General features: G+C 41.7%; 1 protein-coding gene and 1 long non-coding RNA gene across 6 annotated transcripts in view; one reads left to right on the forward strand and one right to left on the reverse strand.

The window, feature by feature from the left end:
• LOC139110024 (uncharacterized) overlaps nucleotides 1-14,013 on the reverse strand; it is a 198,845-nt gene that overhangs the window by 2,473 nt on the left and 182,359 nt on the right. For both annotated transcript variants that reach the window (XR_011546933.1, XR_011546932.1), the window contains exon 10: nucleotides 50-174. This is a non-coding gene — a long non-coding RNA (uncharacterized lncRNA). The remainder of the gene's footprint in view (nucleotides 1-49; nucleotides 175-14,013) is intronic.
• LOC139110012 (nephrin) overlaps nucleotides 7,807-14,013 on the forward strand; it is a 186,597-nt gene continuing 180,390 nt past the window's right edge. The window contains exon 1 of one of the 4 annotated variants that reach the window (XM_070669502.1): nucleotides 7,807-8,577. The gene's annotated coding sequence lies outside the window, so the exon portion shown is untranslated. The remainder of the gene's footprint in view (nucleotides 8,578-14,013) is intronic. The other 3 variants (XM_070669503.1, XM_070669504.1, XM_070669506.1) reach the window with 3 other exon arrangements.

Consider the following 14,013-nt stretch of genomic DNA (forward strand, 5'->3'; position numbering starts at 1 on the left):
ATTAAATAAATTTTAAAAACGGGAAAAATAAAATAAAATTGATCCTTACCAATGGGTTGCTCCGCCGATGCCCGATGCCTTTCCTAGGTCCTCCTCCTCCTCTCAGCACTCTGGTCAGTTCAACGGGGGTGTCTGGAAGGTGCTTCTTCGACGAAAGTCTTTTTCTGCTTATATCTGAAACAGAAAAAATTTTATCTGGTTAATAAGAATGCCGAAAATTAAATGCTGCGTTACAAATAAGTACAAGTATTTCGCACGAAGTATTCGCTTCACGGATATCCTACACGTACACGTTATCAAGTTCAGGTTGCATCAACAAATATATTATGTACAGCCGACCGGCCTGCACATACCTATGTTTCACGTGATAAGGCAAGAGATGTGTACGCCGCGCGCGTGACCGACCTCTACTCTAGGACACTACGCAACTAAAAAGATACATTGATGTAATTTTCCACGCTTCGTATTTCTGCACTACGAATAAATGTCTCTCGAATCTAACGCGAACTAGTCGATCGAGACCCTTTTCCCCCGAGCCCGACTGTACCTACTTGTCGACCACGCTGTGCACGCTTCATTAACGGCGACGACACGCGAATTTCATGTACGCGTACACGAGGTTTTTACTTACTTGTGTCGAAAAGACGTAGTCGCCGGTACGCACAATTAACTTAGAGAGATAATTGACGCCAGATTATGTTCCTCTGGCCAGCCGAATGTACGTAGATACTTGATACGTACGGAGCACGTGCTGCGTACGTACGTTCCGTTCGAGCGTTCGAGAAGGACAGAGCGAGAGTGGGGGTAGTGGGGGAACGTAACTCGCGCGCGGCACGTATGCCGCTTCCTCCCCCGCACCCCACCCACCCCGCTACCTACCCGTCTCTCTCTTTTGCACTGGATATTCGCGAACGCGCCCGATTAATTATTTGTTGCGAGAATTAATTTTTTTATCTAACACTTTCGCGCGATAGTCCACGATGCTTCGACATTGACTCTCGCTTGGCGTGAAGCAAGCCAAGCGAGAGAGAACTAATCAGCGTCGGTTTTACCAATTAACAGCTAATTTACGCGTTACAACAATTTTTTAAGATAAAAAATTCTCGATATTAATTCCCGAGCGAATTTCCAAACACGACGCCGTCGCGTTGCCATCGTTGGAAACCGTACGGGGTCCGTTTTGCAAGAATACTCCGTCCGGTTTCGCACGCGCGAGATATATCGCTGGAGTACGTATAAAGTTTCGCAGAATCCTGTACTCCTAATTGCGCCATTCTCATTCCGACGATACGGCACATTATTTAATCACCATTAACTAACGCGCGGGTACGATTGCAAGTTAAGTAAAGCAAGTAAAGCGACGCTTATCCACGCGGAAATACGCGGCGTCTTTCCGTTGGAGGCGAGCTGCCGGTACAAATAAGCGAACGTAAAATATCGCGGTGATTTAAATTGCGCGCACCGAGCTCGCGTTTTAGGCGGGCCGGGTATATCCCCGCAATCTCTGCATTATGATAATCTATCGCCCATACGGTTCCTCGATGCGCGCCTTCGGATCTATCCGTCTCAATTTATAGCAGGGGTTATCGTCGGACACAAATCGGCGCGAGAATTCTGTCCGCGATTATTATGCCGCGCGATAGCTGCGGGTGAATACATTTGACTGCTCGGCGGGTGAATTTAATTCCGGTTTCGCTGGACCGAACGAAAATTCGCGTTGCGATATTTGCTTAATAATAATGAAATTTTTCCTCTGAAATTTTCCCCCAAACGTGGGGGATCGATGCGGATTAAAAATATATACTATTAAAAGGGCAATTGCTGCGGTTTCGCGCATCGGGAACAACGAGCGGAACGAGCCCGGATTAAAAGATCGGACGCGTTTGCGCAATTATTATTTGGTAATATGTCTTTTTTGTTTTTTTTTAGTGGTAAATATTTTTTAGTAATGTATACATTGAATGTAATTTTGCGAAACGAGAACGAGTAAACCTCGGGAAATAGCAGTAGCGTGAAATCACGTTGAATTCTCGCCTCGTGTATATTAATCCGGCCGATTTTTTATATAGATCACACCCCTCCGTCCGTCGAATGCACCGGAATCGCCGTATTATGGTAATCGATTGCCCATTCGCTTTCGCGATACGCGGTCTTTACGTTCTTTTCGGGTCGTGGAAGCGTATTATGATCGAACGATGCCGTAATGCTGGCAAAAATTTCTATGGACCGTAGGCGGGTCTACATTCGATCGCGGGAGTTCCGTTGCGCCGTGTATGTACGTCGCCTCCTTTTTTCACGACGGCATAATGCACTCCCGTTTCCCGTTCGCGTTAATGCGATGCTAATGAAAAACACGACAGTTGTTTTACGTTATTACTCCGCCGTTCGGCGACAACGGCACGGACGAAAATAATTTGCAGTATTAATTATCCCGACTGATTTAAACGCGGGATATACTTTTTATTGGTGGGTATTTAACGCGATTATTTAACGAGGTGTTTTTAAACGTGGCGATAAAGGGCGCGATGAATGCGTTGGAAAAGAAAAAAAAATTCGCGAAGCCGCATTCTTTCGTTCTTACTCGCGTCAGAAGTTGGACGATTTGCTAGCGACATCATTGCGTAAGACGGGAATATATCTCGAGGATCTTTCTACATCTTTCTACATTTCGGATTTTCTGATTGAAATCTTAAATCGGTTTAAAGAACTTTGCCGGCAAACGTTGCCTCTCGTGATTGAAACCTATGAGAGCAGCGATCTTTTCCCATCCAACTCCGGTCGGTCAAATTATATTCAGATAATTTGACTCCCTTCAAATTCCACGTGCGGTTGCGTGCAGAAAGATTTCGAAGCGCGCACCTAAGACATCCCCGAGATACGAAGGAGCCGATCCTGTCGAAGGTGTTTCTTTGTCGACTTCGTAAGCGCTTCCGAAATCCTCGCGTGCAGTAGAACGGATTGGATCAACGATTGGAATTCTGAATCCAGTGAAATCAGCGAGGCGAAAACGTTCGATACGGCAAATTCGAGATCTCGGTCCGTGGGAGGCGCAGGAAGAAGACAGAAGACGACCGTGGCTGAAGTGAGCGAAGAAGAAAAACAACGGACGTTTGCGTGTGGAACGAAATAACGAACGTTTACGAGAGAGGAAAAGACTCTAACGCGCGTCGACTGTATTTCTCGCTCGATGCCATTTTCCTGCTACTTTTGCTTATCGTTAGTGTCGACGATTTTTCAACGGGTTTTTTTTTTCGCCGTGAAAATATGCGAAAATGAATACGTCAAAAAGAACGCGATATATGTATTTTCGCGTACTTCGTCGTATAACATTCCGATTCAATGAAACCCATGGAACATAGTTATTCAGCGCGTAAATTTTGACTATCGCCGCGATATAGTTTTTCATTAACTTCACTTTGTCCCGTTTTGTTTCGATATTTTTTTTTTTTTAATATTACGTGTAAACAGAAATCAATTAACTTCAAAGCAAAATATTAATTCTGATATTACATTCGGGTTTCAATTTTTTTTTTCTCCGCAGCTAATTATACTACAACGTATAACTGAAAATTACACGCGGCCGATTAAATATATTTTAAATATCTAGAGTATGTTATTAAAATTTTTTTTAGTAATTAAAATATTTACAGTCTACGAAATAATAATAATTAAGCTGGCGTATAAATATCGCGGCACGAAGCGAGCCGAGCGCGCTAAGAAATCAAGACGCGTCGCGGAAAAAGCGTCAGAGAAGAATTTTTTTATTTGATATAAACGCGTATTTTTTTTTTTCAAGGTAGGATATGTTAATTATCGGGATTACAATGCAACGTTAATTCCGCTTTAGAACCGAGCTTCTGACAACGCGAAGAATCTCAGGAATTTTCCGCACTTTAGTTTCCATATATTGTGTCGGACCGCGCGAGGAAAAGTTGCGTTTCGCAAACATCCTCGTTAGAGAGGAAATTCTCTGGCGGCGTTTCGTAACTTGTCAGTTGTGAGGGGCGAAACTTAGCAAGTCCGACGTATTCTTCGACCAAAGATGCCGCTACCTCGCCATTAACACGTACGTCGAAATTCTCATATAATGCATGGAGCATGAATAAACTGCGCGTTACGAAAGGAGTTTGCCGCCGACGCGACGGGCGCTTATCACTTCTGTCGTACCTGTCGAAATTCTCCAAGTTCCAGCTAACTCGAAGAAACTGTTTTAGGCGGAGGTAAAGTGAAACGGCGGCTTTACTCCTCGCCGTGGCGAGTTTTATTGCCGGACCTACGTGACTTCAAAATCCAGAAATAAACGATGGACGTACCGAGACGTCGAGTTTCCTCCCCCTCCCCCTTCTTATCAAAGTTACATCGACGACAATAACGGTCCCGTACGAAACTGGATTGATTAGAAAACTTTCTTTCTTTTTTTTTTTTAACATTTATAAATTAAAACAGAATATTACGAGACGATAAAATAAAATTTTACAAGCTAATTAAACTTGAAGAAAATTCGACATTTAATACCTCTTATAATATTTGTAATTATTTTAATTATTGTGCGCGACAGTGCACCTTTGTTTATTAACTATCGTACACTTGATACGCTTGCGTTTGTCGAATGTCTGACGAGCAAATTGGAGCATTGGCTAACTTAAACTTCCAAAATTCCGGAACACGAAAATTCTTCAAGTTTCAAGCGAGTAACGTGACGCAGTGATTTAGTTCGAGCGTTCGAGTGTTAGCTTAACTTAAGCTCGTAAAAGGCAGGGACTAGGAAACTTCTCGTGCACTAGTAAAAGCGCACGTCGTATCTTTCGCGGGTCTTCATGGCACGGCGAAACATATGAATTTACTTCCCTCACTTCGCACACGGGTGCTACACACGTACATATTTATGCATGTATACAAGCAGAATGCACGTTGCCCGGAACAGAATTGATAACGCTTGTCTTCGCAATCAGAAAGCCACCGACGTGCGCAATCATGTGCAGCTTCAAAGTGAACATTGTGAAGGTTCCACCAACTAGATCCACCACACCGTTGAATAGGCGAATAGATGCAATATGTGTGAGACGATTGAGATACAAAGATGAAAACAAAGGATATCGTCGCGTGATTGGACGCAGCCGCGAGCTTGTAATTAAAAATAGGTTTGTCGGAAAATATCGCAGGTTAAAAATACGTCGGTCCTCTACCTTTAATACAATTTTATATTCTATAACTATAAAAATAATTACTCTTTTGATTCGCGTTATAAAAAATAATAATCAGCCGTATTCGTAAATGCCTTTAATAAAAAGAATTTCGGTCTCGCGCGTGCACGTTGAAAATTGTTACGACGTGAAACGTGCTGCATTTATCGACGCCGCGCTCTTGATTTTCTTTCACGTTCGTTTGCCGAGGTAACAGCCGAGGTGCGAGTGTCTTCTCACATTTGCGCCCGCGTTTGCATGTTTCAAGCGCATCCGACCTGGCGTGTACATATCGGACTACAAACTCGATGTCGTCTTGATCAGAGATCTCAAACACGAACGTATCGAGTCCGCAGTCATTTTCGGTTACCGAGCTGATCAGCGGTGTCACGTCGTTTGGACGTGATAGGACGACGTTGGCGTGTGAACGTTATCGAAAGGCCAGACGGTAAATAAGTCGAGAAAAATCTCTCTGCATTTTCGAAAATCTGCTATCATTCGAGTGAAATAAAAAAATAGAAAAAAAAAATTATATCGTATTATTAAAACTACCGCGTGGCAAATAAATGAATAGTACGTGCGCGATGATCAATTTCTAAATTTTTCTGCAACATTTCGAATGCAATATCGGGCCCGACGAGTCGCAACGTGCGCGACGCGTGCACACGTTTTTAGCGTCGCGCTGAAAGACAGAAACATTTCCATATTTCCTCGACGTATCGCGTCTGACATAGGCAATCACAAAGCCATATAACTACAAACGAGCCGTGGAAACGAGGTTACCGCGCCGAAGTCTATCGCGATAGAGCGGGGAATCGCGGCTCGGTTTCCAGGCTCGGGGTATCGCGAACTCGACGGCAAACAGCGGAGAGCATCGACGTATGTGCATCTCGTTGCGGCGCGAATTCGATTCGTGCATACAAAGATGCATCCTCGCTCGGCGGAGTGTGCGGCCGCGATCGGGAGCTCGGGCTGCGCAAACTGCGCCGCCCAGCTTCTGATGAACGGTCAAGCAATGCACGCGATAATTAACTCCCTACAGTGGCGCGCATAACGAGCTACCTCGCACACGGCCACGTTAACGGATAAGTCGCCCTTTCGAGCTTTGGCGCCTATCCGCGCCTCCCTGTAATCGCCCTGTATTCCAGCTGCCGGCCCGCCGACGTTTCCTACCTAAGTTTTGGAAAGCGCTAATTACGAAAGGCGGACTTGCTCGTTAGCGCTCGGCCCGAAGTTCGCGGCGTAGCACCGCCGAGCAATTCGAAAACCGGAGTGATTATAACGCAAATTGGCTCGTCAGAGTCTGAAGTAAGAAAGTTTTTCGTTCGCGCGCACGACGCACGACAGTCGCGGGAGGACGACATCCACCCGTTTGACCCGCTTAAATATTTAACAAGGATAAATTTGAATTTTAAAAGCAGATATTTTTGCTTATATTCTGTTGCACGGGAATTTATCGCGAAAAAGTCTACTTAATGTATTCGGCTTAATAACGGCCGCTTTAATTTGGTCGTTATCAGTGGGGGAGATGTATGTGCGGCCAATAAAAGAAAAAACGCTGACGGCGAAGAACGTTTGCACGCTTTAATCGCGCGATACGCTTATTAAGATGACGTACAATATTACGATGACTGCAAACTCTAATAATGAGGGTATTCACATGTTCAACTATATTTTAAACTATTAACAGTTATTCGGCCTCGCTTGTTTAAACGTTTTGAAAAGTGGAAGCCGTTTCGGGAGTTTTACAGCATTCTCTTTGCGCTTAATGTACCGATCTCTTGTTTATGATAATCCCGCGATTACAATGGATGCGCTACGTCGAAACATATGAATATATATATATATATATATATAAATCGTTTCGAAAATGATGAAAAATTCGCGTGCTTATCGAAGCACCACCAGTTTTAGTGCATCGAGTCAAATCCGCTTATGTTCCTACGACGTTTTTATCGGAATTCGTTATATTAGTTTTGCCTCATTAATATGAACGTTGAATCAAATCGAAATTGTTTTATGCACTTCGAACACCGAGTTAGTAACTGTAATACTATTTAGAGTAAGCTCTTATCAAATAAATATTACTTTGCGCGAGAAAATGGTAAAATCCGTTTTCATTTTAGTAATAAACGGAACAATAATAGTAAGTGCGATATTAAATTATTAATAACTTAAAAAAAAAATCATGAAAAAGTATAATCCCATAAATGCTCGATAAATTATCCGTGCACATAAATTCAAGCTTTATTTCGGTGGACGATCTTAATTGCTGTCATATAATAGTCGATGAAATCGAGCAAGTTATTGTGCATTGTATATCTTATCTTTGTTCATCCCCCTATAATTTCATCCTCTTTTCTTAACGAATTTCGCTTGTCCTGAATCTGAGCTCGATTAATTAATTATTATTCCGATTCATAAATTGAATTACGAGACGCTTTATTGCCTGTCGACATTCAAGGGTGATTATTAGGGAAATCGCGTTATCCCCTTTTTTTTTTAACTGCCTGGTCACTCTGCTGCCCTTGTAGCTTTCTCATCCCCATTTCCAAATTGCAGCTTGCGAGCTTGCACGAAGATTATCGAGCTTGCACGAAGCACGGGTGTTGGCGTACTAGAGGGTGAGTCTGCATGTGTACGCGGCGCGGAATGGGTAGCGCCCCGACCGGGCGAGTGGAGGCAGCGAGGGTGGGAATAGGTCGGGGTACGTTTGTCCGTGCGCGAAAGTTCGCCGGCAGCATCCAGTGACATCGCGGAGCTCGGCGTGCGCGTATCGGTCACCGCGCGGGAGGATCAAAGTTACGATTTTTCAAATCTGCCGCGCGTCAACCTCGAGCAAGTAACGAACCGTAGTTGGTACGCGGAAAAAAAAAAAAAAGTAGTTCGTCCCGTACGCGAAACGATATCGCGCCGATTCTCTCGTTCCGTCGCGAGCCCGATAATCGAGCGGCGATCCTCCCGTTTTTGACTCCCGCCGCCGGAGGATAGTGCTTATTCTCGATGTGACGGTGCACGTCGACGACATATAATAAAAAGGATAAAAGTAATTAAATTAGTTTAGGAAAAATTTAATTAATAGAGCCGTGCGTGATTTTTAACGGTGATGCGTATTGATACATGCGTGGCACGATGCGACGACGGGGATGATTTTCGGGATCTAGTGAATAGTGGGTGAGAGGGTCGCAAATCGCCGTGACCGCCGATGACAGCTCGTGACACCACGTGTTCGCGACGTCATTCGAAGACGACGACGACGACGGCGACGGTGACGACCGAGGGTGACGTTGGGCGCCGGGACAATCTGTCGCGGCGATGCCGTGATGCGTGTAACATGTGTGCAAGCTGCATCTGGCAGTGCGTTTTGATCGAGTGTTAAGGATTGACGGCTCAGGTAAACAGTTCTAATTCCATTTCGTTACCTAACGACGCTCATCGTATCGTATCTCGCTATGTTCAGTGTGCTTTCGTCTTTGAAAAATGGGAGGTTTATTCAGAGGTGTGGTCCGCACTTAATATCGCGCTTCTTCGTTCATTTCGACTTCGCTGTCAGTCTTTATAGAAGTGTTAATTATCTAGGTATTAATTTATTTTAATTTGTAATATTAACTGTATATTTTCAACATCACTATCAAGGTAATGAAATATTTTTTTAAGATAAATTATCAAATATTTTTGCGCTTTATTATAATTTGTTATATTTTTAATTTGATGTAATTTCAAAATTATATTTTAGTAGAATAAAAAGCACAAGATTAATTAAAAAATTTTTGTTTTATAATGACTCAACATACGGCTTATTTTATAACAGTTCGTCCATTATAATTTATTAGTTTCTCGATGTAATTTATAATTTCGGCATAAAACGTGCGGACGTTTTTGCTGAATATAAATGCAACATACCCACAAGAAAGTAAATGCGACGCGGAAAAAAATACCGAGGTTGATTTGTAAATGCATTCGATGTCTATATTCGTGTTGCGATATTACGAAAGTTAAATAACAGTCGCTATAGAAAATCAAACATACACCGCCAGGGCCAATAAGCTCCCCTCGAAATTATATTGACAGAGAATGCATTGATGGCAAGCCGCAAAAGCATTTTCCGTTCCGAGTCCAGTAAAACATTAACAGTCGAAAGGATAGATGCGCTACGCTTCAGTTATTATTCGTTTTCTGTCTTCGAAGTGATTACTGCACAATGTAATAGCTAGGTTTTCGATAAATGTATACGAATAAAGCAAAACACGCCGTTTGTTACTCGTAAAAAGATTGCGTTCAAACGAAATCAATAGTATCTCAGTTCGTTAGCTTGCTGATTAATCGTTCGCATTAATACTTTATCCCCGTTTATTTTTAATTAAAAAAAAAAAAATTATTATAATAATAATTCATCGATCTTGCATATTGCGACGCTGAGAAATATATCTAATTGCAAGTACAAATATATAAAAATCTAAAGTATATCGTACTATGTCTTACTGTGTCTTCCTATGTCTGAAAATTGTGGCTTGCATTTATTCAGAACGCGGTCACGGCTCAATTGCTTTGTCATATACGTTGCTTATTTGACGGCAAACTGATTACTGTCGGTACAGCGAGACATATAGCCGTTATTATGGCGAGTTAAAAGTCTTTTTTATTCACTATTTATTGGTGCACGTGTAATGATCACATTGTACTAGGCATTCCCCGCGAAATTGAATGCATACGTGAATTGGCCTGCGGACGGAAAATGAATTTCAATCAGCATGCGGTGAAAAATATTCCCAATTCTTGGTGACAATCGATCATTATTTGATAATTTATAACGCCGATCTACAAACATACAAATGGGACTATGAATACGAAAGCAAGTAATTTAATAACAGTATTTTCATTACTTCAACGTACCGCTGTTTATTACTATTAAATAAGATTCTGCATCTGTTTTCCAGTTTTTAATTTTTAACTTTTAATGCATAAAAAAAAAAATTATTTCTTAAATAAAATAAAATCTTATCCGACATTTTATAAACAATGAAAAGCAACTTTGTTAATTAGCTACTTTGCTCGTTAAAACTGTTCTCTCGCCATCGGCTGTTTCTAGAGTGCTAGAGCTTTTTCTTTTCCCGCTCTTCTAATTCTTTTTGCTTGCGACATTTGAACATGCAACATTCAAATAACGTCGGAAGAAACAGTACGACTTCTTGTCAGACAAATAACGCTTTTAAAAAGAAGCCCGTCTTCGTAAACTTGCAAAGCATTACCAACGAAGGTAGAAATAGCTGTCTGTTCGAAACTTCCGTGGTTTATTACAATTTACGGCGCGATGCGGCGAGATTAAAAAAAAAAAGAAAGAAAGAAAGAGAAAAAAAAAAATGAGGGAGTGTATTTTCATTGACTGACTGTACATTTGAGACAAATTAAGTGATCTGCGTGCCGTAAGCTAAACTCCTACGAAGACATTTGGGGTTGAGGCAGAAGCGACATACTTTACTTTCGTAATATGGACGGCACGTTTATTCGGGGCGGAACTTGCGCGAGCGATTGACCTAAAATTCCGAGGAGCATGTTTCGTTGCGAGCGAGCTTTCGACAAATTCGTTGCCTCAGTTTCGTGAACGGCCCGCCGCCTTTTCGTGTTCTACGAAAACTTGTTAGAACACGATCCCTATCTCCACTTCGAGACATCGAAGACGTGTTTGTTGTTGCAATGTCTCTTTGGTGAAGTTTTCGCTAAGCTGTGAGGAGCCAGACTCCAGACACGAGAGTACTATGTGTATTACTAGGTGTATTATATATTTATGCTCGTTAACATTTATTAAAATTTATTATATTTAAAAGTTGTAAGGAAAATTTTTTATTTGCTTAGAAGCAAGTTCTTTTCTTTTTTTTTTTTTTTTAACTTATTAAATTGTCCGATATTGGTCACCGATTTCGGTCTATACGTCGCTATCGAGCACTCGTTTCTGACGTCTGTCAAGACGAATTTCCGCGGATTTCTCCTTCGATCTTTAAGGTCGCATCAGGGAGGTCGCTCCCGCGAACTCGAACCCCGGTAATGGCCGTTTAAGAGCTCTGTGAAAAGCCCAGAAAGCGGCTGGAGGTTCCTCGATATCTCGTCTATCGGAATTTCCTAAGGTAGCTATTCTCTCAGTTCACTCCAAACCCCATTATTCTTCGCGCTAATTCGACGTCATGATTATTAACTGGGAACTTACGATTCTCTTTCGAGTTTACTAGAGTCTGCGTGATTGACAGGTAGGATTCCACGGCCGTTACATCGAAAACGATACCGCCTCCTTTACGATTTTTAATTTAGGAAAATAGAACCTGAACCGCGCGCGCTAACAGTGAAAAGAAAAGTTGCAGTAATGCACTTGTTCAGTTTATTTAGTTTGCTTTGATATTCTTTGGCGCAGCTGAGGATATACTTCTTATCACTAGAATCGTAATCTTCGTACTACGGTTATCGTCTCGGAATGTTTTCTCGAAGTGCTTCGAAGGGAATCCTTTGTCGCGTAATGGTTGTAATACGGCGAAGGTAGGTAGAGCTAACTCGGCGTGTCCGAACACGTCGGAGGAACAACTCTCCTTTCCGGCCGTACTAACGCGGGGTTGTAACCACTTTCCGGCGTTCGCTTCGAGTGCGCACATCGATAGAGACAAAAGCCGAGGAGAGAAAATAGCCGGTAAGAACAAAAAGTACTTACGGAGCACAAGAGATGTATCCTACAATGTCGACGCAACGTCCGCGTGGTTGTTCCGATGACGTTCACTACCTGTCGTTAGAAATCGAATCACCGGCAGTCTCCTCGCTTCATTTACTCGCCATGAAATTTTATTGTAAGAAAAGTCCTATCTTGATTTATCAATTTTAATACACCTGCACGATTGCGCTATCTTTTTCTTGTTCCGTTGTCGAAATGTGATTCGTTATTGCAATACCGTCGACGAAAGATTGAGAACAGAGGGGCCGTTTTAATACCGAAAATTTAGAAAAAAAAAGAAAAATAATTGGACGAATGTTATTACGAGAGGAAAAAAACTTTGAATTTATGGTATACTTAGCATTATTCGGGAAAATCTTTTGGAAAAGCGGAAGAATAAAATAAAAAAAATAACGAAGAAAAGTAGCCGCGGAAAGAATTCTCGTCGAAAATCAACATTGATACAATTTTTGCCATTCCGTTCATTCCGCTATTGATTTTACAGAAATTATTCGGGCAAAGTTTAGATGCTCTTTGAGTCGCCAATTTATACATTTATACTTTAAGCGGGCGATGCTTGTCGCGTTTGTCTGCTTTTCAGCCGGAAATGGAAAGTTTGTTTTATATTCGAGGCGTAAAAATACAAGAGGTAAAGCATCGAGAGTTACAAGATGTGAGAAGATGAAAGGAATTTCAATTATTACTCGAGCATCGAAACCTTCGCTTTATCAGAAAAAAAAGAAAAAAAAAAAGAAAAATAAACATGCGCATTAAAACGACCACGTCGAAATTTCGCCGCCCATCAGCGGAGGTTAATCGAGTAAACAACGCAAAAAGCCAGCTGGGTGTTTCAATAACCAACGGAATTATCGATAAAAATTATCGATAGAAATATCACAGATAGTATCGGAAAAATTGTGCATATTTTATCGGAAGCGACATTTTATTTAAAAAATGCAAAACTGGTGCAAGATATGTTCAAAGATAAATAAGCAATAAATTTCATTAGCTCAAAGTATTTTTTTTTTTTTTTTTGTTGTAATGACTTCAGGCTGCGTCGATAATTTTGATAATTACCATTGATATGCGGCGAAATCTTATCGGGCTGCTTAACTAATCGTCATAACCGACAATTCAGCCGCGAGGGATGCGGAATCTCGGTCTCTTCTCTATCTACGGTATTCCTACGTTAAATGTACCCGCGACTTTATTCTGTATCATTCTCGCATTCTCCTCGCGGAATCACCACGTTCGCGAACCTCGTCAGCTAAAGGAAGTGACGTGGATCGTTGAAACATCGATCTCATGCTTCATTCTCGAGGGGTATAGTATGCTCGTCACTTTACAACTCGCCGGAAATGACCGAAAGCGTTAGACTGCACGATCCTTGGACGAGCAGGCAAAAAGGTAGAAAGGAATAGATAAGAATCGAGAATAACGAGTTGCCGATGAGACAGAATTCTCGATTAAATCTGGCGGCGACCAGCGGCCCCTCGACTAAACCAACCGTGTAAAATTCAATTCTACTTTTTTTTTCCTCTCCCCCCTTTTTCTTTTTTTTTTTTTTTCTATCTCTGCCGTCGCTATCTGGTCAATTTTCGATAATTCGATTCTTACGGAATCGTCCTTAATTTTTCATTATTAGCCGTTGCGATCTTGTCTTCCATCAGTTTCACTCGAAAAGTTTGCGAGAGATTGAAAAGAAAAGTTTCAAGATTACAGCTCCATGCTCGTGCTATTTTTTTTTTTTTTTTATAGGATTACATAAAGGAATTTGGAATTTCTCGAATTCTGTTCATCGTCGTTACAACCTACGCGCAGGTAAACAGTGTTTGCTATTTCGTTCGTGTCGACACCGATTTTCCGCGACTTTGTTTATTCGCGCTGAACACTTCCGGGGGGCTTTTCGTCAAACAACATAGTTGCGCTCTCATCGGGCTTCGATTGCGGCATAGCATTTATTTTTTTTAGCAAGTGCGTAATGTATCGTGAAGCATTTGCCTTTGTACAACATCATTATTCGGGTGGAAGTGCAATATTGATTCGATTCATGGCGATTCTTTGATACTATTATTATTTTCCTTATAATCATTACACCGCTGCTCTACGTTTACTTTTACAATTAGATAACCATAAAAA

This window comes from Cardiocondyla obscurior, linkage group LG19 (genome assembly GCF_019399895.1).
Source record: "Cardiocondyla obscurior isolate alpha-2009 linkage group LG19, Cobs3.1, whole genome shotgun sequence".
In the NCBI taxonomy this organism is placed as follows: domain Eukaryota; kingdom Metazoa; phylum Arthropoda; class Insecta; order Hymenoptera; family Formicidae; genus Cardiocondyla; species Cardiocondyla obscurior.